Source organism: Medicago sativa, chromosome 7, assembly GCF_051527215.1.
Source record: "Medicago sativa cultivar Bolivia chromosome 7, Bolivia_mono, whole genome shotgun sequence".
In the NCBI taxonomy this organism is placed as follows: domain Eukaryota; kingdom Viridiplantae; phylum Streptophyta; class Magnoliopsida; order Fabales; family Fabaceae; genus Medicago; species Medicago sativa.
The window spans coordinates 47,273,872-47,296,459 of NC_140755.1; the positions used below are offsets into that span (position 1 = coordinate 47,273,872).

General features: G+C 32.7%; 2 long non-coding RNA genes across 4 annotated transcripts in view; one reads left to right on the forward strand and one right to left on the reverse strand.

The window, feature by feature from the left end:
• Nucleotides 1-22,588, forward strand: part of LOC146906273 (uncharacterized) — a 64,421-nt gene that overhangs the window by 14,513 nt on the left and 27,320 nt on the right. Inside the window, exons 1-3 of one of the 3 annotated variants that reach the window (XR_015020531.1) lie at nt 11,862-12,113; nt 12,209-12,319; nt 12,943-12,972. The exons of 1 other annotated variant lie outside the window; for it this stretch is intronic. This is a non-coding gene — a long non-coding RNA (uncharacterized LOC146906273). Of the gene's footprint in view, nt 1-11,858; nt 12,114-12,208; nt 12,320-12,942; nt 12,973-22,588 lie in introns of those variants that run through there. One more of the 3 variants, XR_015020530.1, reaches the window with a different exon arrangement.
• Nucleotides 10,339-11,734, reverse strand: LOC146906274 (uncharacterized). Its single transcript, XR_015020534.1, has 2 exons — nt 11,440-11,734; nt 10,339-11,213 (listed from the first exon to the last, which is right to left on the reverse strand). It is a non-coding gene; the product is annotated as an uncharacterized LOC146906274 (long non-coding RNA).

Here is a 22,588-nt window from a genome sequence, read left to right on the forward strand (position 1 = left end):
GGAGATGAAGACAAGATAGTCTTTTGAAGCGATTTTCAAATCAGGAAGTAGATTTTTTATCTCCTTGTGATAAGGTAAGTACATATCCTTTGTTGTCGATAATCGATCTAGTACTGCTCTAAAAATGACTATTTCATCTACATATGAGGGGAGGTCATTTTGCAATGGTATTAAACTTGATTAGATACTCTATGAAGGTTAGAGGATTCACCAAAGATGAATCTACACCTCATAAGTACCTTTAACACAACTATGAACCTTGAAGGATATATGAGGCAATTGAGACAAGGAGGAATGCTATTTTGAAGGGTGAATCATGAGTTTCATTATATATTCAAGCACAAAACATTCACAAACTAAATTTGTAGAAAACTGAAATGAGTAGAAATTGGAGAAACAATGAAGCACTCGAAGTAAAAAGGAGGGGAAGCCATTACCATTATTGCAAAAATCCACGAGAAACTAGAGTTGGAAGTTTCTCCCTTTTGAATTTCATGAAGTTTTATTCTACTCTGGCAAGTCAAAGGTTTCTTGTTATTCCTCTCATTTCTAATAGACGATGGATTGGCTCCTATTTCTAAGTTTTGAGCCTTGGAGGGTCTTTGAGACCTAAAATTAGATTTTGGGGCAGAAGGATACACCATAACTCAGGATGTCATTCCATACTACAAAAAAAAAAAAAAACTTGTTTCTTTTAGAAGAAATGCATAAAGTTTTGTTGATTAAGTTCTTCGGTGATAGGGATACCATGAAAATGGCAAGAGAGAAGTGATAACAAGTCTCTCTGCTAAGTTTAAGGAAAGAATGATAACAGAAAACATGTGGGTCCTACAAGAAAATTTCATTAATATCCACCAAAGAAGGTAGAAACACAACCGACTACTTTGCTGACAGTTGCAAAGGGAATTGAGCATCACTTAGGAAAAGCTACATCTTTACTTGACTAAAAGAGAAAATATATTGTGACTAAACTCAAATATAATAAGCCTTTTATTTTTCCTACACAACCCTTTCCCATATCTGGTCAGCTTCCTATACCATAGGTGCTCCGCATCCCACGAAAGAAGACTCTTATTGGCCTACAAAAAAAAAACTAAAATAAAGGGTCATTAGTGCCTGAGATAAGAAAGGGAAGATGTTCGTTAAGAAGAATAAACTCTATTCGACAAGAGTAAGAACCTAATTCTTTGTCCCAATCAATCTAATAAAAGGAGACAAGGAGATGTTTGTTGGCCTAAAACTCCCACCCTTGAGAGGTTTCCTTTACAAGCAATAGATTTCGAAAGAGGTTAGAGGAGCTAAAAATATGTTTGATCAAGGGAATATGAGTCGAGTATTGTGAAAGGGTTTTGCTAAGCTTTTATAGGAGATGAATTGCAAAAGATAAAAGTATCATCTTATGAGGAAAGTAAAGATGGATATTGTAAAGAGTGATCAACATAAATAGACGAGAATAACACTGTTCAAGGGCATCTCTTTGGTTACATCTAAGCTTTTTCTTTACGCTGCAATGATGACACTGTTCACACTTAACTGCAAATAATGCGTCACCTTGTCTAATTTATCAAGGCTTGAACATTTATATAACATAGGTGGGCATTTTTTTATATCTAAGAATATTTTTCCCGTAAGCAAAACCCAGAAAATAGGCAAGTAAACCATTAGGGGAGGAGACCCCTGAGCCGAGTGATGTATATACGACACTAGAGCAGTAGAGAGAGTGGGATGATTTTTTCTCTAGGCCACTAACTCATATTATGGGTTGTCCAAGGCTTAGTAATTAGTCGAAAGCATAGTGGAATTGGAGAATAACCCATTACCCACGGTCTCCGCTCACAACGCCAACAACTGTTTGGGTGAATAAGGGATGATACATGATATGTAGTAAAGTTACGCATAAAGCGACCTTGTAAATGGATCATGCTGAGGAGAGTACGTTGAAGTCAAACATGGGGCTCCATGATCCCACTACCATAGGAGTCACCACACAACACTCATGAAGATTGTCCAAATAGGGGTTACAAACTATAGACACGATGTTCGGCTAACAGGGAATAATTACACTATAAGTACCTTATTTATGAATTGTAATTAATAACATATAATCAATCAAAAAGTTTACTTTTCCAAATTTATCCCTTTATCTTTCTATTTTTTTATTTAAGCATTTCTTAGTGTAGCTTAAATCCCAAAAAAAATCGTACCTAACACTCTATTGGAGTAGTTAGGGAATCCATAACTGAGGGACAAAATTGCTTCCTCAACATTAATTGCTTCAAGCAAAGGGATCACAATTTAGGAAACTCAACTGACCTCGTAAAATTTCAGCTTCCTTCAACAAATGTGAACGTATCTGGATCAATGTCATGCATTAGTATTTATAGGGAAAGGTTGGGGTTGTGGTCCTTGATCCTTTACCTAGACAGTTATCCTTTATGGACACTTGTAAGTATCCTATGGAGAGTCTTCATTATATCCTGACCGGATGGTCCAGACTACTGTTTGTGGCCTTGATCCAATGAGAGTTAGGGAGGGTCGATGTTATGGTCCAGCTTATCATAAGTTATAGAGGTAACCCAGATACAGATAAGGTCTTGGCCTAGCTTGAACCAATATTTTAATTATAATCAAACAAGCAGTAAATAGAAGGAAAAAAAACACATAGAAAGGTAATCCTAGCCTACATTTTCTCTCAAGCCACATGAACTTCATCCTCAGCTTATCAAAAATAGAAAAGTTATAAGCCTTATTTATCTCTAGAACTCGTGTAAGATCAAAGATGAGATAAATCATCTTTTAGAGTTCGTAAGCCAGTCTAATTAATTAAGTCTTACTATAGTTAGCATTGCCATAGTTAATTAGACTGGTGTAAAAGTCAAAGTTGGATGATTATAGATCAAATGAACAAGTAACTTGACTAGAATAATGTTTAAAATGAGTTTTCATCTAGTTAAACGAAATGTCAAACATTGTTGACCAAAACCATACTTAGCTTGGTTAGTAAGCTAAGTCTTACTATAGTTAATTAAAATAGTCAAAGTAGGATGAAAATAGAACTAATGAGCAAATAACTTGACTAAAATATCATTTTAAATCAAATTTTCATGCAATTGAAAGAAAAGTCAAACATTTGATAGCCAAAACCATAGTTAACTTGGTTAGTAAGCTAATTCTTACTATAGTTAATTAGCTTAGTTACTTGAAATAATGATTATTTCATCTTACTATAGTTAATTAAGCTAAGTCCTACTATAGTTAGCCTTATTTATCTTACTATAGTTATTCATCACTAGCCTACATTTTCATTCATTTGTTCCCATCGCCTTCATATTTTAAATCTCTTGTTATCTTTTCTCCTTGGTCTTAGACTCTTAAGGTCTTTCTCCCCGTACATTCATGCTAGGCTTAGGGTCTAATTTATGGAATGATAATAGAATGATTTAACCACTAAAAAAAACAACCTTTATCAGTTTAAGAATGTTTTTTTCTAACTTTTTACCCTATTTTAGGAAGTTTTATAATTTATATGTTTGGCGGCTAGTTGTAGATTTAGATATTGTGTTAGTTTTCATTAAAATTGTCGTTTTCGTATTTTATTTTACTTTTGGATAAATCATTTTTGTAAATTATCATAATAATAATGCATTAATTTTTGGAAGAAAAAAAACTTTGAAAAGGATTATTGGTTGATTTAAATCTTAAAGGCTGTTCATCACATTTTTGAGACATGGATCATGTAGTGTGCATGGTAGTGCTTCATGGATGGGTCTTCCATGGCAGCGCTTCATGGATGGATCTTAGTTGCAGGTTTTATCTTTATTTTATGGTTTTTTTCATATTGTAGCTGGATTTTTTCGGATCAAATTGAGTCTTGAATATTCATTCAAACGTTTTTTTTTTATTAAAAAGAGTTTCTTGCATCGATTATATTTTAATTCTTTTCTATGGTCCATTATTTTTTAATTTTTTCATAATATCTACCTTCAGTTTGGCATGATTCGATTTCGAAAAGGAAATTAACCCGTACGTTATTGTTGTTGTAGGTACCAAAGATGAAGTATAAATTTGATATCTCTTGGAAGTATACACGGCGACAAAAATAAGTTTTAGTTAATACCTAGAAGATTATATTAAATAAGTTCCCTTAAATAATTACATGATTTTACATTTTTGTAATTTCGAATCGCGTACAAGTGCTGAGTTTTCCTATGTTAGGGAACTCAAGTTTAATTGTCTATTTTAAATAAGTTTCTATTCTTAGAAGATATGAGTGAAAGAAAAATAATTTTAATTGAATTAGCAATTAGGTAACTTTTATTATAACTGAGTACTAACTTAAGTCAATTTTAAATTATGTAGAAGAATCAATTACCGTTTAGTAAACAAAGAAAAAGAAATTAAAAGATATAGTCACACTTTTTAAAGAAATAAAGTGTTTTCAAGAAATCCCTTGAATCAAAATCATGATTGTTACAACTAGCTCAAGAGAACCAAAAATGGTGTTTGGGTCTTGATTTGTCTAAAAAAAATTATGAGAATTAAAATATGATATTTGTTTACATTTACATTTTGTCTTTGAAACATGTTTGTTTTACATGCGATAGAAAAGCGAATGACTACATGTTATAGTATGGAAACCTTAATGACTCTTGATAATCTTTAGAAATTTGGGAGTACTTATGAAGTCGAACAACCCCCCTCCTAATCACCCAAAAAAAATATACGAGTGACAGTGTGATGTACTAAATTTCATCAACAAGGATATGGAATAGAGGAGTAGGAATGTTGCTTTTGATATGAAGCTACTGAAAATACAAGAAAGTGATACTTTAAATTGTATTCACAATTTGAAAATCTTTTCTTTTAACTAAAAATATGACACCTATCAAAATATTTAACTTCTATTTAAAGTGGTTTGTTAGAGGCATAAGTAAAACTTCAACGAACATACCAAATAAAGATAAGACTATTAATTTAGCGATAGTGATGACTAATTTTGCATGTGCATCAAACCGTTTTTAAGTAATATAAAGCGAGAAGTAAGAACGTCTTCTAAAAAACATAAATTTTGTAGGTTATCACGTTGCACTTAAACCCCATAATCTATGTGAAATGAAGTGATTTTTAATGGCCTAAAGCATCTAATCCGTGACTATTTAGGAGTTTATGGTTTTAACTACTCTTTACTTGTTAGTGTTATTTAATTATTTTGAACTAGTAATTCTTGATTTGGATGTTTGATGGAACAGAGTGAAGAATTGCATTGGAGATCTACGAAGCTACAACGTGGAGTCGACACCTATGAAAATATTTAACTTCTATTTAAAGTGGTTTGTTAGAGGCATAAGTAAAACTTCAACGAACATACCAAATAAAGATAAGACTATTAATTTAGCGATAGTGATGACTAAATTTTGCAAGTGCATCAAACCGTTTTTAAGTAATATAAAGTGATAAGTAAGAACGCCTTCTAAAAAACATAAATTTTGTAGGTTATCACATTGCACTTAAACCCCATAATCTATGTGAAATGAAGTGATTTTTAATGGCCTAAAGCATCTAATCCATGACTATTTAGGAGTTTATGGTTTTAACTACTTTTTACTTGTTAGTATTATTTAATTATTTTTGAACTAGTAATGCTTGATTTGGATGTTTGATGGAACAGAGTGAAAAATTGCATTGGAGATCTACGAAGCTACAACGTGGAGTCAAAGATGCATCACTAAAGCTATAGGAAGATGAAGCGCATTAGATCGCCAACCGGGGTCGTACAATATTATGAACTCATGTGACCATTCTGATCATTGTTTAATGAATAAGTTATATGAGCTAGCGCCAATGACTGGCAGTACAAGGAATAAAGAACATGCATGATGTTGAAAGGATACGATAAGGACAACTCAAATGGGAAATGACCCGAGGGTACAACTTGTAGTGGTTGGCCTTAAAAGGACAACCATATGTTAGAGTCAAGTGTCTAGAATTTTACATTGTGAATTGAGCGGCCAAGTTCCAGCTAAAGTTAGAAGCCTTTAGAGTTCTCACTTCATCTCATCTTCTCCATAAATGAGCATGAGTGCTAGATCTTAGTGATTTAAACTTAGGATTACATAGGTGATGCTTCAAGCTAACTCTTTTCCTTGTTGGATTGCAATCTTTTATTAACTCTATATTATATATCAAGTTAGCATATAATGTTTTCATTTATGTTTCATTTCATCTTCATCTTCGTAATTAAGCTTATTATGAACTATAATCCCCTTCACGCGGGTTAGGCATGATGAGGTTATGATATTCTTCGCTTAAGATTTATGAAGTTATAGCTCTGTGCTTCTTTCAAACAAATTGTTTTAACTCGAAATTTTTTAAAGTAAAACTTGATCACTTTTATTCTTAATGCTATAGTTCTCTGAAACCGATAGGATATGAGAATGAAAAATGTTTTTTTGATGAGTTACGCCCCTAAGTACCGAGTAATGTTGCTTGTTAGCTACTCTGATTGTATCCCGAGAGGTGTATCTTCACATGCTTAACATGATGTCTAATTCGAGAGACCCCAAAGCCACCAGGTTGTCATGAAGCCATAAAAAGCTATAACTTTGTAGATTGTAGTGAAGCTCTGTCGTAACTTATTCATTGTTTAAACCACACTTTTACCTTTGATAACTTCTAAGTTGTTTTTACTGCATTCTTTGATCGTTATTAATATTGCTGTAAAACTTTATTTTATTGTTGTGACACATATGAATTATTTTATTTCTTGGCAAAAGTTATTTACTTGAAAGCTATAGGAAGCTACAATTAGGGGTGGCAAAATGGATGCATATGGATTTAGATCCTAACGGATGGATAAAAAAATTCTATTAATCAATTACAATCCACTATATTTTTTGTTGAAAAAAAACCATTCAATCCATATACTAAATATAATGTTCATCCAATCCATCTATTACTAGATTTTAATGGATGAGATATCTATCCATCCATCTAATAATTATGTTATTTTGTTAATTTGTTTCACATTAATGTTTTGTTGATAAATTGGTGCAAAAAGTAAACATATTCAGCCCAAAATGTATATTTATGTATAAGCTCAAAAGAGATTTTTCAATCAAGCCCAAAACAAAATTTAAATAGTTAATAATTCAATATACATACTAATAGAAAAAATTAAATATATATTAAAATCCGTCAAAAAAAATTTAAATATTAAAAAAATCTTTTTTCAGTCAGTTTTTTTATTAAAATAATTTTATTTTATTTAATCAAATATATAATTATTTACTAAAAAAGATAAATATTATTTGAATTATCCATTGGACTTTTTTTTTAAAGAGGTGATCCAATGCATTTTTAAAATAAGGTGGATGGGTCAAATCCATCCATAGTTTTAAATGGATGGATATAAACCAATCTATTAACAAATTTTTTGTTTGCTGAATGGATTTTATGGTGGATTGATTGAATGAATATGAATCTCATGGATCATATTGCCACCCCTAGCTACAATGCCACAATCCCTTTAGGATCGATATCTTTTTATACTATAACTTAGAAAGCGTATACTTGGACTTAGTCATTCCACCCATTAATACTCATAGTGTTTTGGGAAACACCAAGTTTTTGGCGCCGTCGCCGCGGATCACAAGGTTTTATAAGTCTATTAACTACTCTTGTGCTTCTGGTGCTCTCATATATGTTCAGATATTGATATATTTTAATCTATGGTTATGCACATTTAAACATATATTAGCATACCTAGTTGTTCTTCAATACTTTGTTATCATCAAAACTTTAAATTAGCTACTCATGGCTAAATAATAAACAAGTTATCAGCTGAATACGTTACATGTAACAAGGACCAACTATGACTTGAATGGTGAAACAACACCAAAACCTAGTGTTTGCAACTACAAAAGTGTCTTCAAAATCTCCAAAAATTTAGCTCTTTCTCAGACTTGCAATTAGGACTCTGTATACCAGGTCCAGTTCACGTAAGTCGTGCCACGATGCTCATAAATCGTTACGCGATTCAGCGATTCATCACTTATCCTATGTGTCCAACATCTTCAACGAAAAATGACGCCACGTTACTTCAGACCGTGTCATGATCATATTCATATTTCAAATCTTTGCATTGGCACTCCTCAGAATGTAGTACAAAATATCTAAATCGTGCCACTACATTTTGTGAATTGAAATGCTCAAATTGAAGCCAAAATCGCATCACGAAGGTCTCAAATCAGTGCGTGATCTCTTAAATTCAAACTTTGATTGTCATAACTTTTTCCAATCTCCAGACTAACCCCGTAAAACCTTACTTAAAGACACTAAAATGGGTAAAAAAATGTAGTAGGACACAATGTCATAAGTTAGATATAAACTTAAAGTATTTACAACTAGTACATCCTAAAGTGTAGTGTGTGTGTGTCGAGATATATATATATATATATATATATATATATATATATATATATATATATATATATATATATGTGTGTGTGTGTGTGTGTGTGTGTGTCTATATATATATATATATATATATATATATATATATATATATATATAGGGGGCTGTTAACTTGCACCCACCTAAAAACACTAAGGTGCAAGTTAACAAGCTGCACCTACTTGTACTTTACTAAAACACCCTTTTGTCTCTATTAAACTTTATTTTAATTAAAAGGTCATTTTTGTAAATAGCATAAATAATATTTGTTTATAATAGAAAAACATGGGTGTTTTGGTAAATAACTAGTAGGTGCAACTTGTTAACTTCCACCTTAGTGTTTTTAGGTGGGTGCAAGTTAACAGTGGGGGTTGTTAACTTGCACCCACCTAAAAACACTAAGGTGCAAGTTAACAAGCTGCACCTACTTGTACTTTACTAAAACACCCTTTTGTCTCTATTAAACTTTATTTTAATTAAAATGACATTTTTGTAAATAGCATAAATAATATTTGTTTATAATAGAAAAACATGGGTGTTTTGGTAAATAACTAGTAGGTGTAGCTTGTTAACTTGCACCTTAGTGTTTTTAGGTGGGTGCAAGTTAACAGCCCCCATATATATATGTATATATATATATATATGTATATATATATATATATACATACATATATACATATGTATATATACATACATATATACATATGTATATATACATACATATATACATATGTATATATACATACATATATACATATGTATATATACATACATATATACATATACATACATATATACATATACATCCATATATACATATATACATATATACATATATACATATATATGTATATATACATACATATATATGTATATATACATACATATATATGTATACATATATATATATATATATATATATATATATATATATATATAGGGATAAGATCAAATGACACCAAGGTGTCAAATTAAATTTGACACCAAATCCTAACCATTAATCCAACATTGATGTTCCTATTTCTTAACATTACTAACAATGTGAGAATTTTTAACATGTATAATTTGACCAACACCAACAATTTTTTGGAAAGACTGAAAAATGCCTAGAGAAAAAATGAGCATGTGCTTCAAAATCACGAGAGTGAGATGTCACATAGTCCAGAACTCACCCTTAAACACGGAAATTGATAAAATTATAGTGTCAATACATGCATACAATATGCGAAGAAATATCTATGTTTTAGACTTTAGATTAATATAACGGCCCATTCATCAGGCCCATGAATAGTCACACCGCCTTAAGGGCGCTTAATAAAGGAAGGTCATGTGTGCGCTTTACCGCATAGGAGCATTGCTTCGAACGATCATGACCGTCCAACTCATCTCCAGCTATCTTATGCGTTCTACGCCGCATTTCTCGAAAGCAGTTATGATGTTGCTCATCTACATAAGCATGTCTTCACTACCACACTCATGTACAATCATATTTACACACTTTTTCACTCTTTCTCCTCCTCATTTAGACACTGACTTGAGCGCCGGTCCAGAGCTTTTGCATCGCGAACATGATCGTCACCAGCACGAACATCGAGATCAGGTCATCCTAAACTCTGTTCCCATATGAATCAATTTGTTTGATAGAAATGTGGACAGAGACACCATTTCTCTCTTTCTCACACACACATTTGATTTGCTTGTTCTCTCTCTTCCCACACCAATGTCCACGCTCAATGGTATGTATATATGGTGTTGAGATATGAATTCGGAAAACGTGTGTCTAAATAACACAGCTGTAATATAAGGTAAGAGAAGCAAAATACCCAAAATCTATGAAGAAAAAAAAACATACGGATTACATGTTATGAAACAAAACAAACTTTTACATTTCTCAAAACTGTCTATCTTTATTTGCAAACGTGTGTGAAGAAACCCAACATAGTAGTAGAGGTTGTGTCTAGAAACGATGGGATGGGATGGTACGAATCATGTTGTCACTGTGATTTTTACAAACTCACCGCTCATTCAAACATACACAAATTTAGCCTCTCGCAATATCGCAGCAATACATGATTCAAATAACAGCAGAAAGATAACAAGTGGATTACAACATAACACGAGGAATCTGTGTGTAACCCCTAATTTCTTCTCTATGTCTAGCTTTCAGGGGCGGATCCAGACTTTAGGTACATGTGGAGTTAAAATTTCAAATAAATAATAATACAAACAATTTTTTTTAATCGACAAATATTATTACCTCATTGTTTGATACAATACATTACAATGAAAATCATCTCATATCCATTTGTTGAAAATGAGATAAAATGACATTATTGCTAATTGTTAATAGAGCATCTCTTAACCACTGACTACTCATTTTATTATATAGGTTACTCTTCACAACTTTCATAGCTGAAAAAACATGTTCAACACTTGCAGTTGCTACCATGCGTGTGTGTATTATATGTGTTTTATCTATTAAAAAAAAAAAGGGAAAAGCATGTGGAGCTATAATCCCACATAGCTCCAACATGCATCCGCCCCTGCTAGCTTTGATTTCTTCTGCACACCTAAGTGTCTTCTCAATGTGATACCCTCCTCCAATTCCAACTTCCCTCTCTAAATGAGAACAATAACTCTCAAAAACACTCACATTTACATGTAATTTGAAACCCATCATGAAAAGGAATTCCAACTCTAACTTGTTTATCTCACTTGTTGTTAATCCACCAACTCTTCCAAAGTATGAATTTCTGTAGTTCCTGTGATCAAATCAACGAAATTGTCTCTGTTAGCTGATCATCCTCTGTAGTTTCACTTTTCAATTTTAATAGCAAAACTATGCAGTATATTCACTCTGTTTTGCATTTTATTGATTTATACCATATACCAAATATATTTTTTTAATGTTTCATGTCAAAAATCTTTGTAAACAAATTAGGAAAATGTTTCATGAATAATTATGATTGACTATTTAACACATTATACATTGTGTTTTCGGGCTCCGGCCCTCTTTGTAATAAAAAAAATGGAAAATACTAACAACTGTCCTTAATTAGGACCCGAAAAACAACAGACTTTTTTTATCATATTATGCCTAAGGCCTGTAAAACTCTAGGATTGGTCCTGGATCCTTTATATTTGCATATTAAATTCAATGAAATGAAAGCGTAGACACTTCATCAAATTCAAGAGCTAGAAAACAATAAACTATGTCAAATAACTCAAAATTTTGAAAGGTTGGATAAGAAATAAAAATATAATGAAATGTTGGTAAAGAAGAATTAACTCTAATTATAATTTTTTTTTGTTTGCTCTAGTATATGAGCTAAAGGGCAAAACATGATACATTAAAAAAAGAATGAATTCTAATTAAAAGCAATATTTTATATGAGCTATATTGTTTGAGCCTAAGGGAAAACCTGATATATCGATGTACTTAAAAGACATTTATAAATTATTTTAATATTAATGAAGGAATTCTTGCAAAAATATTTTTATTAAAAACTATTTAATTTACATATACATAGCATGATACATTTATTATATAAAATGATACAAAATTGATATGTTACTTGCAAAGGCAAAAAAAATGGTTAATAAGTTTGTTTATACTATGATCGTTTTTAGTTTTCTATTTCTTGTTGTAGCCAACATTGAAGGTGAGCTCATTCTTAATTTTGTTTGTTTATGTTGTACACAATATTTCACCCCTTATCACTAATATTTTTTATTTTTTTCTTATTTTACATTATAGAAGAGAAAGAGTGTGTCACTGACGCCGATTGTTATAATAAATATCCCCAACAAAGTTTTTTAATTTTGACATGCGTTGAAGGTACATGTGTGACCAATCTTGCCGGATGAGGTAAAACTTATACATTATCTCTAAGTCTTTTCTTTTCTTTTCGCATCGTAACGTTGTTACTCTTATAATTGTTTTCTCAGTTTCACATATTTATTTTCTCTTGCAATTTTTTTGGTATGATTTATTTTGTTTACTAACTCATTATAAATAAAAAATTTAACTAATCACACCATTGATTAAATCATTATATATTAATGATTAAGTAAACAAAGTTTTCTGATAAATCTAAACTTCGTAGCTATCTAATCTAACAATGGACATTTATTCATGTTTTTGAATAGATTATTATGTCTATTTGAAATTATTCGGTGCTGTAGTAATAGTTTTAAATTATTATAAACACCTGTGTAGTAGATTAGTGAATTTCATCGTTAATAATGCGTTATTAAGCAGCGTAAATCATCTCATTGTTTTTTTTGGTTACAAAATCATCTCATTGTTTCTCCTAAAGTAAATATATCCCCATCAATTGAATAACCATTAAAGTACAAACCAAAAAACCTTTTGCATTTGATTATGTTCCATCCACTTGAGAATTTTGTATATATATCTATTTTTTATTTTCTTTTTCTATGACTTGGGGATCAACTAATTTATGAGACTGGTGACCTTGGATCATCCAGATCTCTTGCACTTCCAAGCGACACTGTTAGGTAAATTTCACCTCTCTTTCACTTAATTTTATTTTGTTTTGTTTCATGTTTAAAAGTTCGTCTGATTCTGATTTTTTAATAAAGTCTATTTACACACAAAAAAAAAAAAATATTTTACTGGGGCCTATTTTAAAAATAAAACTGAGCCTCCTATTTCATAGGAACGGCCCTGCGTCTAAGATATAAAGTTTGAAAGAAATTTCGAAGTATTTGATCGAAATTTGGCTCTTGCAAAATATATGAAGTCTCTTATGTTGTTCAAACTACTCAGATCCTTATATAGGAGTGAATCAGAGAGTCGTTGTTTGAAGAGTGCCACTGCATCAAAAAATTCCTTGAGAAGCTTTGACCAGTTTTGAATACTTTGCCTCCAAGGGATAGTTTCGTTGAATAGTACTAGAGGGACCCTTTGTTTCTTTGAGAATGATTTGTTGCATTCTCTTTGGCTTTCAAGTTCTTTGTTCTTTCCTAAGCATGGTTAGAAGAAGACAACATTATGATTAGAATTTTGAAAGCAACATTTCTTATTAGAAGAAGACAAAACTGGCCAGAGTCTCATAGATTCTAATGTGTCCATCATAACTTGTTTTCATCGTAACTTATTTTCATCAGAGTCGTCAAGGCTTAATGCAACTTCTAGAGCTTTGATTTTTTTATTACCATTCGAGATCATCTTCTAAGTCTTCATAAGTCTTTTTAGCTTCAATTGAGTACCAAATTGCTTTCCTTTGTGTTCGTCGTTTGACGTTTCAGAGCCAATAACTTGACTTTGAAGTCAAAATTTAATTATATGGTCCTGCTCACTTGAATGTACATTAGAGTATGCAATTGCACTTTCGTACAATGTTCTAAAACCCACTTTGGTTCAACTGAATATTCTAATTTTAATTTTAATAAAAGAGGTGCCTATTTATTTAAATGTTTTGCAGAGGATAAGTCAAAGATGGTTAAACTTCCACAACAAGATTATGATTGGATTGCCTATAGTACAAATAACGTTATAAGAACTACCATCTAACAATGTCGAAATAATGAACAAACTCTGAATTACATCTTACACATCAAAATGAAAACTTCATTATTCAGAAAAGGAAAAAAAATAAAATTGGTAGCCACAAGAGGTTCACTACCTAGCCATTTTTTCCATGAATTATACAAGATGATTTCTGATCATTGATGCGATCAATGAGCTTATGGGAACCTGACGTTCTGATTTTAGGTATGGCAGGAAGTGGTGAGACTTTGGCTTATTACCATGAACAAGTCAAATGATCTTATAGCAAACATTTAGTGCTCATATTAGATATGACTATATTGTCGATTGAACCCACAAAGCAACATAAGTATTTCCAACGTGTTTTGTCTTCTCTCGCACGCTTTATGTAAAACTTTAAAAAAGATCATTTATCCCAAAGTTTCTCCAAATCAAGCACGCGTAACTGTGGATTTCTTAAGGAATGAGCTACCAAAAAGAAGATCCATCTTGCTGGTATAGGTAGTACCAAATATTTTTAAAAGTCTTCCTTCAACCATGCAGTTCCAAACTTGCACGACTTTAGCATCCATCTCAATCTGATGTGAATTCGGTCCTTTTTCCCTAGAAGTTATTAGGAGCCACTCATTGTCATGCCTTGTGCATCAGAAACCACTCCCCACCTTGTCAACCTTGGGTGTTACAATTTGACTCAGAGGGAGCAAAGCTTTCAAGTCAGCATAAGCGATAATAGACTCACCATACAATTTCATTTTTTGATCGGTAGCCCTTCTCAATTGATCATCCAACATAGAATATTGAGCAATCAACTAAACCAACTCAACTTTTATTGCCTCTTATTGGTCTAGTAGGAGATCCACCCTAGCATTCACCACTTGACGACGTCGCAACTAAGCTTCTTTCTCTTGCTTAGATACTCTAGGAAGGTTAGAGGATTCACCAAAGAAGAATCTACATCTCATAAGTACCTTGGACACAACTATAAACCTTGAAGGATATATGAGGCAATTGAGACAGGGAGGAATGTTATTTTGAAGGGTGAACCATGAATGCCTTTATAGATTCAGGCACAAAACATTCGTAACCTAAATTTGTAGAAAACTAAAATGAGCAGAAACAAGAGAAACAATGAAGCACTTGAAGTCAAAAGAAGGGAAAGTCATTACCTTTATTGCAAAAATCCACGAGAAACTAGAGTTGGAAGTTTCTCCTTTTGGAATTTCATGATGTTTTCTTCTACGCTGGCAAGTCAAAGGTTGCTTGTTATTTGATGGTCGGATTAGACAAGTGTACCAAATCGTTTACCAAGTAGAAATGTGATAAGTAAAGTATCGTATCCACATGGATTGTCGTTTCGTCCAAACAATACGCGTTACTTATTTTAAGTTGACGATGTAAAATAAAATAGATAAGGGTTAGAGATTGCAACTTTAATCTGTTTGGAACAGAGCAAGTTACCTGTATTCGAATGCAGAAAAGGAAAAAACGGTTAGGACTCATTGAATCCCCTCTATTTACTTTGTTGGATATTAAATAATATTCATGTCATTTCTAGTTATCTTAAGTAGACCATACAAGTGATGATCCCGTCAGGACGTTCTAACCTAGTTGGTTGTCAAGCTGCACCTACTGATCGCACCGTGATCCTTACGTGCGGGGTCTATATTGTCTCCGTTGATCTAGGTTTATCCCTCCGATGGCTATCTAGGTTGTGAATTCAAAGGTAATTGAAATGTAGACTTAAATTGGTGTTCCAGATTTTTCAAAGCTAATGAAGCCCAATGTTCTAGTAGGTCGGCCCATCTATGAATCTTAGGATACTCATAACACCTTATCCTCCCCCCCCCCCCCCAAGTAGTTATACAAACGGGCAGCCCTATCAGTGTCTACCTTACCTAAAGGTCGATGACAGTGGTCTTATTTAGGTTTATCCCCCTCTGTGCTTGTTTCCCTAATTACTAAACTAGTTACATCCTAGGTTTAGCAGATTTTACTCAATATTAGTAATGTAACCTCGTAAGTAGTTACTACTAGGGTCAACTCTCTTTCGATATTTTCCGCTAGTTTACTAATCACTTACTTCCTAGACAGATAGTTACTAGTATAAGGAAATGAATATTAAGATAAAAGCTTCCATTTAGTAGTAGAAATGTTAAGCCCTATCACAACCTAAGTATCTAATCTAGGGTTGCACCTCACCAAAATAAATTAATCCTAAACAAAATTTAATTGAAAACAGAAAAATAAACTAAAATAAAACGACATTAAATTAAATAATTATCCAACAAAAGTAAACAGAGGTTCATCTTAGAAATCTAACCTATAAATATCGAGCTACACATGATAACTAAGACAAGAATACTAAAAAATAAAAACATACCCTAGAAATGATATGAGAATATGGAACTTCTCCAGTTCTGAACGAGAAATTGTTCCACCTAACTTGGGCTAAAATCACGGACTTCCAGGGGCAAAAAAGTCACAAAAAGTGACTTTTTCCGCAAGCAATACGCTCCTTGTGCCTATGGTCATGCACCTAGCGCGTGTGCCTTGGACTTTCAGGTGCCATGCGCCAGGCGCCTAGGTACATGCGCCAGGCACTTTAGTTCTTTACATTCATTTGTCTAGGCGCTTCATTTTGTGCACCAGGCACTTTAGTGCTTTACTTTCCTGTCTTCCTGTAATCTTCACCTGTTGAGGTGTTTTCTTCATCGTTAAGTTGTCTTAGAGATTGGGAACGGACTTCCTCCCTAAGTAAAGTCTTCTGAGACCTCTTGAATCTTCTTTCTTCATCTTCCTAAAGCCCAATAATCTTCTGAGGTCTTGATCTACCTCATTTGCTTGATTTCTTCGTGAATTACTTCAAGAACCCCCTAAAATTGCTATGTTTCGGAAAGAATATAATTACATACTCAAATATATAAAACATTACAAATGTCCTGAAATCATAGGCAATTTCTCTAATACTCCTCTAGTTTGCTGGTAAAACCTACTAAAATTGACTGAAAAACATGCTAAGAATAACGTAAAATGACATGTCATCATTATTCTTCTCTAAGTTTTGAGCCTTGGAGGATCTTAAAGACCTAAAATTAGATTTCAGGGCAGAAGGATACACCATAACTCATGATGTCATACCATACTACAAAAAAAACTTGTTTCTTACAGAAGAAAATGCATAAATTTTTGTTGATTAAGTTCTTTGGTGATAGGGATACCATGAAAATGGCAAGAGGGAAGTGAAAAAAAGTCTCTTAGCTAAATTTAAGGAATGAATCATAACAAAAAACGTGTGGGTCTTACAGGAAAATTTCATTAATATCTACGAAAGAAGGTAGCCACACAATCGACTACTTCGCTGACAATTGCAATGGGAATTGAGCATCACTTAGGAAAAGCTACATCTTTACTCAACTAAAAGAGAAAAGATATTGTGACTACACTCAGTTATAATAATCCTTCTATTTTTCCTACACAATCCCTTCCCACATTCAGGTCAGCTTCCCATACAATATGTGTTCCGCATCCCACCAAAGAAGACTCTTATTGGCCTACAAAAAAAAAACCTAAAATAAAGGGTCATTAGTGCCTGAGTTAAGAAAGAGAAGATGTTTGTTAAGAAGAATAAACTCGACTCGACAAGAGTAAGAACTTAATTCTTTGTCCCAATCAGTCTAAGAAAATGAGGACAATGAGATGCTTGTTTGCCTAAAACTCCCACCTTTGAGAAGTTTCCTTTACAAGCAATAGATTTTGAAAGAGGTTAGAGGAGATAAAAACATGTTTAATCAAGGGAATATGAGTCGAGTACTGTGACAAGGTTTTACTGAGCTTTTATAGGAGATGAAGTGCAGGTGATAAAAGTATCATCTTATGAGGAAAGTAAAGTTGGATATTGGAAAGAGTGATCAACATAAATAAAGGAGAATAACATTGCTCATGCGCATCTCCTTAGTCACGTCTAAGCTCTTAATTTACGCTGCAATGATGACACTATTCACACTTAACCGTAAATAGTTGTGTCACCTTGTCTAATTTATCAAGGCTCGAACAATGATATAACATAGGTGAGCATTTTTTTTATATCTAAGAATATTTTTCCCGTTAGCCAAACTCAGAAAGTAGGCAATTAAACCATTACGGGAAGAGACCTCTGAGCCGAGTGATGTATATACAATGCTAGAGCAGTAGAGAGAGTGGGATGGTTTTTTCTCAAGGCCACTAACTCAGATTATGGGTTGTCCAAGGCTTAGTAGTTAGTCAAAAGCATAGTGGAATTGGAGAATGACCCATTACCCACGGCCTCCGCCCACAACGCCAACAACTGTTGTGATGAATAAGGGATGATACATGATATGTAGTAAAGATGCGCATAAAGCGACCTTGTAAATGGATCATTGTGAGGAGAGTAGGTTGAAGCCAAACATGGGGCTCCATGATGCCACTTGTAACACCCCGTTTTCCCAACATAAAAATTTCTTAAATATAAATCAGAGTTTAACAACTTTAAACGGAATGCTACACTTCTTAAAAATTCATAAACTGAATAAGTAACAATTTATTCTTCAAAATCATTTAACATAAGTAATTCAAAACTTCGCATCGGAATTAGTTCAACCAACATAAAAAGCCTTGGCACGCAGGCCTTATCATGAAATCTCATAAAGTCTTGTTTCGTCATTTATTCATAAAAGTTCATAAACAATAAGTAAGGAATAGAAGTAAAGTCAAGGTCTCGTCCCGTTACGTATCAGAGCACCTAGACACATATGTGAGGAGTCCACTCACGACGCCTCTAATCTTTATTACCTGCAAGTTACTCATACGAAGAGCAACATTTTCAAGCAGAAGGGGTGAGATTTGTCAAACAATAATATTAAGCAGGTAACTCATTAATTACATTTAACAACTTAAGCTCCATATAATTCAACAATTATATTCAAATACATAGTTAGTCATCAATTCATATTAGCAATATATGTCATCACAATCATAAACAATCATAATCATATTCACATGTCATCATAATCATAAACATCTTCAATTAATACATTCATAAACGTCATCAGATAACATCAAATATTAATCATAAAAACATCATCACATGTCATCAAATAATGGTCACAAACAATCATCTACTAGCATCAATATTAATTACAACAATAATCACATTTCATCAACTATATTTATAGCAACATCATATATCATCAACATATTAATCATAAGCATCATCATCTAACATCATCAACAATCATAAACATCGTCATGTAGTTCACATAAGTATTATTATCAAAACATAGCATTATCGAAAACAACTTCATAATCAAATTCATAATCAACTTCATATGTCAACATAATCATAAACATCATCTTATAGCATCCTAAGTACAAATACAACGTCATCATGTATCATCATAAATATATTCATAAAACATCACATATCGTCACATCATAATTCACATAACATCTTATCATAAATCACATAAAATCATATCATGAATCACATAACACCTTATCATAAATCACATAACATCATATCATCAACTTTTCATAATAATAATCGTGTGGCATTATAGCATTAACATAAACATCATCATCGTAAACCACTTCTTAATCAATCATTATAAACAACTTCATAATCTTTCATCAACATAAGCATCATAATCATTCGTCTTCCTAAACATCATAATCATTCATCAACATAAACATCATAATCATTCGTCAACATAAACATCATAATCAATCATCATAGCACTTCATTAATAACTCATCATCTTAACCTCTTAACATCTTAACAACTCGACAACTTGACATCTTAACATCTTTAACAACTCGACAACTTGACTATGCAACTTCAACGTCTCAAAACATCTTGACAAATTCAAATGCATGCGGTACTAATACAGGGCATCAAGCCCCCAACATATATGAGCGTAAATAGGGTCCAGGGCATCAAACCCCAACGTAATTGAGCATAAGCTCCAAGGCATCAAACCCTCAACATAATTGAGCATAAGCTCCAGGGCATCAAGCCCCCAACGTGGTTGAGCAATGGCTCCAGGGCATCAAGCCCCCAACTTTAATGAGTATGCAATGGACTCAACTTCTTACAACTTAGAAACATCATGAACATCTATGACATCTTCATATCTTAACATCTTGACACATACCATCTTAACAACTTGACGACTTCGTAACGACTCTACAACTTAACAACTTTATATCATCTTAACATCTTAACATCTTAATATCTTAGCATCTTAAAACATCATATATAATTGACATTAATACTCATATAACAATATCACATTGATAATATTAGTAGCAGCAGCATTAATCAACATATAAACAATTCATGACATTTCTTCATTAATGAATGAACAACAACAACTTAAACATCTTAAATACTCCTCATAATACATATACATTAACATCATATTAATAATCACATTAATCATCTCAATTCAATAATAACGACATGGCAGCACAGAAAAACAGCATCATAGTATAGCAAGATCAAACAATAATCAACAACAATTTTAACATCTCATATAGTTCACATAAGCATATATATATATATATATATATATCATTATCATCTTATTATTAACATAAAATCATATTAACTTAAGCTCTCTGGATATATTACAATCTCAGGAACAACTCTCATTCCTACCCTAAGGATCAACTCTTAACACGTCGTGCAACAAGGGTCACAAACCCTAACAAGATTGGCAGCTAATTAGTTGCTCGCGAGGCGAGCTCTTCTACTCGCCGTTGCGAGTTCATGAAAAAGGGCTACTCGCCTTTGTGAGTTAAGTTGCTCGTGACGCGAGCAGATTTCTGGGTGCTCTCGGGTTCTTGACATTTTTCACCAAAAAGTCATATTTTTAACATCCCTAGGTCCAATCTTGACCCCAAAACTTGTGTAATAATTCTTATAACTTTTAAGGCACTCAAAACCATATAAAACTTGACCTAAAACATCAATTCTCACTGAGTTAATCGCAGTGGCGAGCGATTTGCTCGCGGTGGCGAGCTCTTTCTGGGTTTACTCGCCGTTGCGAGTGGTTCTTCTCGCTAGGCGAGCGATGAAGTTCATCGCTCGCAAGGTGATCTAAGCTACTCGCCGTTGCGAGCGATGAAGGTCAGTATGGCCAGGATTCAGTTTTCTCCAAAATTTCACCTAATCTCTTGGTTCTAATCACAAAACAACTTCTAATAATCATCCTATGGATTATCTAATGCTGTTCAAAGTTTCTACATCAATTTATCCAATTTCCATCATCTAATCATCAAAACCGATCAAACCCTAATTTCTTAAAGTCTCACAAATTCATCCTAACTCTTGTCGGATGCAATCTAATGATTCACAGGCTTAGTATAAGTGAAAGATAGTCTCACCCTTACCTTAGTCAATGAAAATCACAACTCTCCTTGTCTTCTCCTCTTCTCTTGACTTTTCTCCCTTTTTCTCCTCTTTCTCCAAAAAGCGGTTTAACGTAAAAACTCTTTCTAACTTAAGCTTCCTTATTTATAATACCAATCACTCTTCCTAAATCTATTTAGGCTCAATAACTTATTCTTCTTTCTATTCTAACCTGCAATTCTACTTACACTAATAATTCTCATATTCTAATAAATAATAGAATAATGGCACATAATAAAATACTAACACCTCATATATATAAATAATTCACATAAATAGATGCTAATTTAATAAAAATAATTAATTAAAAGGAGGGGGTTACAACTCTCCCCAACTTAAAAGAATTTCGTCCTCGAAATTCAAGGCACAAGAGAAAATAAATTTAGTCATTGCTCATTCAAACAAGACACAAAACCACATCAAAGTTAGTCAGTTAAACATGATCACACAATAAAACATAACTACTAACCAGAAAACATGAAGACACGACACAACGACTCATCTACTTGGCCGGACGGACCGACCTGCTCTGATACCAATTGTAACACCCCGTTTTCCCAACATAAAAATTTCTTAAATATAAATTAGAGTTTAACAACTTTAAACGGAATGCTATACTTTTTAAAAATTCATAAAGTGAATAAGTAACAATTTATTCTTCAAAATCATTTAACATAAGTAATTCAAAACTTTGCAGCGGAATTAGTTCAATCAACATAAAAAGCCTTGGCACGCAGGCCTCATCATGAAATCTCAAAAAGTCTTGTTTCGTCATTTATTCATAAAAGTTCATAAACAATAAGTAAGGAATAAAAGTAAACTCAAAGTCCCATCCCGTTACGTATCAGAGCACCTAGACACACATGTGAGGAGTCCACTCACAATGCCTCTAATCTTTATTACCAGCAAGTTACCCATAAGAAGAGCAACATTTTCAAGCAGAAGGGGTGAGATTTCTAAAACAATAATATTAAGCAGGTAACTCATTAATTACATTTAACAATTTAAGCTCCATATAATTCAACGATTATATTCAAATACATAGTTAGTCATCAATTCATATTAGCAATATATGTCATCACAATCATAAAAACCATAACCATATTCACATGTCATCTTAATCATAAACATCTTCAATTAATACATTCATAAACGTCATCAGATAACATCAAATATTAATCATAAAAACATCA